We start from the raw sequence: 5,515 nt of genomic DNA, 5'->3' as shown, positions 1-5,515 counted from the left end.
CATCACTAGCATCAAACTCATTTCTATGACCGTGGGTATAATCATGATATCGATGCAAGAAGGTCCTATGTTTGAGCAAGAGTTTACGATTGGTGTACCAAAACTTTTGACGTGTAATGAGTTGGGCTTGGGTGAACTTCTTCTTTTTGATTGGACGATGGATAGACTACTTGGGATGCTTATACAACTTAGGCTTATGGAAGATGAGGTGGAAATGAGGTGGACTTGATTTGGACTTGTATGTAAGTGCGAAAAAATTAGGATTTGGAATGTTGGTCAAATGTGGAGGATAAGGAAGTTGTTTGTCAATCTACACTTGGAAAGAAAACATCATGCATAGCAAACACATTGGCCAAGTATACCACCCAATAATGGGTGTGCAAGTGATAAGGGGCCTAGACTAGCCCAAATTGATTTTACGGGTATAACACAAATGTAAACACTTGAAGACAACACAACTTAGGTTGGAAAGTGGAAACCACTTGATAGGCCCCTCGCATAAGCAATACCTCACTCAAGTGGACAAATACAAATTCTGGTAGCACTGACTCCACTCCACAACACTCACTTCTTGGGCACACCAGATTCTCTTACCCTAAAGATTCGAGGATCTATTACATGGGGAATTTATGTCTCATCCTGAGCGGATACATGAGGAATAACTTTGGGGTACGATCTGCATCCCTTGCACTATCAAATGTAGGATTTTGGCTACTAAAACTGGTGTCTAGTATAGTTTCTGAGGGATCACCAATTCAACGATGGATTCTCGAAGCAAGCCACTTAAGGCTCTAACTGATCTTATTGGTGTAGGGAAAACCCCCACATACATTGAATTCACTCAGCACTCCAGCTACCTAACCAACTTATTTATATAGCGGCTCGAAAAACCCACTCAAGATCACACCGGGAGAGTCGATATCCCCGACATATCCCAGTTTGAGATACTCTTATGGGGTGATGAAATCCCCAATCAAGAAATACCCCTCAACTACTAAAATAAAAAGAGAGTATTGTTGATCACTCGTTCTCTTACACTCAAGATCTGCGAAGGTGAGGGGAGAGGATACTAGAGTGCAATGGTGGGTCCACTCAACATGAAGCGTGCAAGCGCACAAGACACAAAAGATAATTGTTCATTTTAATCCCATGTGAATAACTTTTTCTATCTAGAAAGCACAAAATAAGACTAAACTAGTGGGAAAAAATGAGCATTTGACATGCATGCTGCAATAAAATAGATTAGTAGTTTTAAAAATTATGTCTTGGACACACGAAACTACCTGCAACCACCCAAAATTTGATTAGCAACTAAAAAATCCTAAGGATACAACACAGACATTGATCCACAGGCGCAAACACTGTGTTGACATTGATGCATTTGTGCAAACGTTGAAGTAACCGTGTACACCTAAAAGCAATAAAGCGAGAAATATAAATTTAAACCCAAATTCAAATTTTCAGCTGGGATTTTATCTCCTGCACAAACGTTGAAGCCTTGCACAGACACTAATGTGTATGCACAGACGTCAAAATAGAAAGTTAAATGCCAACATAGAGTTAGTTGATTAATCAGAATTTAAATTTTGAAATTCAAAAATTTGGGCAGGAAATTTGGTCCAGCGCAAGCACAAAACCAGAGCACAGACGTTGATGCATTTGCATAGGCGTTGATTGCCAGAAACCCGAGAAACCAAACTAAAATGCCTAAAAGATTACTAAAAAACCAAACTAAATGCTAAGTATTTATTTATTTTTGTTCTTTTAGATTCCATTTTTTATTTATTTTTCTTTTTAAACCTTTAGAAATAGAAATAAATGCTAAACTAAAGCTCTAGATGAGAGTGTCTACAGACACTGTAGAAATGTTGATTTAGAGCGCATACGTCGATCGACAAAACTTGTAAAAAGGTGGGTCAAAATTAAAATTTTAAAACACAAACACCAATCCATAGCGGAGACATCAAAGCAGCTAGTAGAGACGTTAAAGTGTAGGTGTAGGCGTTGAAGCGTCAACCTATGTACTAAAACCACAAAAACTCACACAAATGATTAGTTTCAAGGGATGTGGGTCCCACTGGGCATGCCAAAATGAACCAAGGGAAAATTCACAAGAGGGTTAATGGTTAGTTTAATTCATATTAATATCAAAATATTCAAATAACCTTCAAAACAAGATAAAACACCATTATACCTTCAGAAATCTTCTTTTGCCCCTCAAATTGAGCCTTTGATGAAGTGGAATGTGCCCCAAATGCTCCACTTGATTGGATTGGCTCCAAGATGGGATGTGGATTGCTCTCTAATATTGCACAACAATGATGGATAAAATGGTATTGGGTGATGGATGCTCAAGTGATGGATACAGATGCTATGGATTTTTGTCTATAATAATGATGCTTTTTGATGGATTTCTAGAGCTATGTGGACATCATGAAATGACTTGATTTGAGATGCATAATGAAGAGGAGGAAACCCCAATTTATAGATTTGAGAGAGGATGAATGGATGGTCAAGATTGAAGGTGAATCAAGGGTGGAGATTGAAGGAGGGGGAGCACATGGATTGAGAGGACATGAGGTGACAAGTGTGGAAACCAAGAGATTTTCCATAAAGGCATTTCTTGTCTCCACACTCCATAATGTACATGGGGAAGAGATCCCCAAGTACATTGGGAAGACAAAAAGGAATTAAAAATTTCTTGGGGGATGAAGAGGGAATTAAAAATTCCTAAAATATTGGATGCATGGGGAAAGGGAATGAGAAAAAGGGATTTAAAATTCCTTGGGAAGGTGAGGCATGGGAGAATGTGAGATTTTTGAAATCCTTGAAATGACCCAATTGGGTACATTTAAGGTGGAAGGTGAGGAAGGGACAAATGGATTTAGCCATTTATGGTTATGAGTTGACTTGGTGGCTAATCATGGGGATTAGCCACTAGCAAATGATTAAGAAGGTGATTAGGTGAGATAATGAGGAATTAGGAGACAAGTGAGATTTGTAGGAGGATTTGACAAGAGGAGAGAGAATGTGTGGATGAACTAAAAATTAAAGAATAATGTTAAGCATGATTATGAGGGATTTCTAGAAGAATTAATTAGGCTAATGAGGAACTTGAGAGAGTGATTTGTAGGAATCACTTGATTTAGCTAATTAATTTAGATTTATTTAACTAAAGAGATTTTAGAAGAAATAAATAATTAGATAACCTTCGAAGAATAATTAATAATTGACTTAAATAAATCATCTGGACTACAGTGACAGGATTAATTAAATTAAATTTAACTAATACTGACAATAATAAGGACTAACACAATTAAATAAATTAATTATGTAGAAAGGATAAAATTAATTTAATATTTAATTTATTTAATTTTGGACGTCTACATACCATTTCTCTTTCTCGTTTTGAGCATGTAGGGAAATTTTTACAACCATGGATCTCTCCTTTACTTCTTGCTCTTTCATTTACTTCCAAAATTTTGTATATTCTTTCTTTTACTTGTCAAGGACATCCTCTTTCTTGTTGTCTTGGATGTTTTGCAAAATCACTTCTACAAAAATGTGTTGTTTGTCCAAATTTGTTGCACTGACAACACACAATGTTGTAGTGCAATAGAGGGGCAAATGAATTCTAGTTCCTATTGGACAAACCAAACTCATTCCTTACACGAATTCTGCAATCCACTTATCTAGGAACAGGTTGATTGTAAAAGAAAAAATAGCCAAAGAAAGAATGATGGAGCTTGGACATATGAGACTACCTTGGTGGGAATGCTCTTCTAAATAATTGATGGTTCTACTTGTAAGGGATCTTATTATTTTGTGAGATATTACTTTCTTCCTTATTTCTACTATTGATAGAGTTCTTGTGTGCATCGACATAGCTATTAAAATTTTATTCATTCATCTTCTTTATGTTGGAATCCAAGAACATTGAGAGGGGGAGGGGGTGAATCAGTGTTCTACCGGTAAATTTTTTTATGAACTTATTGCATATGAACCGGTTAATAGTAAATATAATTAAAGTGCATAAGCCAAATAAAACATAAAGAAGCACAAGCATAGCACCAATATTTATATGTGGAAAACCCTGCAAAGGGAAAAACCACGGTGGGCCTAATACCCACAACATCTATATACTTGATCAAGGTATACAAATATTACATAGTGGGGATTTCACATGCAATCAGACTCACTGCCTAGAGTTCACTGCTCAAATAGAAGTCTCACTGACTTACACAACATTATACAATGATTACAAACAAAAATGAACTTATAGAGTGCATCTGACCATGTTGGAAAATTTCTGATTAATGCTCTATCAACCCTTTGTTAACCAGTTTATTGATGCTCTATTCTGCCTTGTTCTGCTACTAGTTGGAACTGCGCACATGAAACCACACACAAAAGCTTATACTCGCTGATCAAATCGCATACCATCAATCTCTGATTGATTCGCATCCAAAATCGCATTACTATTAACCTTGAATCCATTGCTAAAAAGATCTCCCTTAAATACCCTTTAACTTTTCACCATTTCAGCCTCAATGAGAAAAATAATCATGTTGGTTGTTGTGAGATATGTATTATTTGATGATCATGTTGATGTCGGCCTTCACACGCTACCATAAATTTCTTCAAAGATATTACCGAGGTCCCAAAATATCTTAACCGAGTCCTATACTTAATTGGGTTCCAAATTACACGTTACCAGTACCAAGACTAACTGGTTATCAAGAATAAAGCATAGTGTATATACCGATTGACCCAATCAATGCAAAATGATAAGATAATGAATCCTGATGAGAATTATCAACACCTGAAGATGAGTTGCCATCAATGACAACCCTAAATGCAATTTACTTTACCAGATGAGTGTCAATTTCCAACAATCCCCCCCTTTGGCATCGATGACAACACTCATGTGAAAAATGATACCATCTCTGAATCTACTCCCCCTGACCTGTACACTCATGCTATATACATCTGATATACTCCCCCTCAGCTATATATACATTTTTCACTGCACTCCTCCCCCTTTGACTTCAATGACAAAGTGGGGTGCCCACCAAAATGGTTGTACAAATATATACACATCGGTTCTATACAAGTTTCAAAATGTCAGCATACATAGTTTTCAAAAATGAGAAGTATGTGTCCCAACCTTATTTAAGAGAATCAAGAATGGAGGAGAATCCATTCAAGAGACTAGTATAGTATTAAATAGCCTCTGATTCTATGGGATCCTCCTTCTGCATGTTGGATATACACCCAGTATTGTGAAATAATAAATTATCATGTCGGGGACCTATAAAATTTTGGAGCTCAGTTGCTCGCTTTATTATATTGTCCCTTTCCTTCTCTAACCTCAAAATTTGATCATGACCACCAAAATTGGACCATCTAAAGAACTTGTTAGGTTCATTGTCGGGTTGTAAGAATTATAAATTTGAATCAAATTATCTTTACAGTCTAAAATTTTCTTGTCTAAGTGAGTAGTAAGCTTGGAAAA

Source organism: Cryptomeria japonica, chromosome 1 (assembly GCF_030272615.1).
Source record: "Cryptomeria japonica chromosome 1, Sugi_1.0, whole genome shotgun sequence".
Classification (NCBI taxonomy): Eukaryota; Viridiplantae; Streptophyta; class Pinopsida; order Cupressales; family Cupressaceae; genus Cryptomeria; species Cryptomeria japonica.
Note: the sequence above shows the minus strand (reverse complement) of the source record.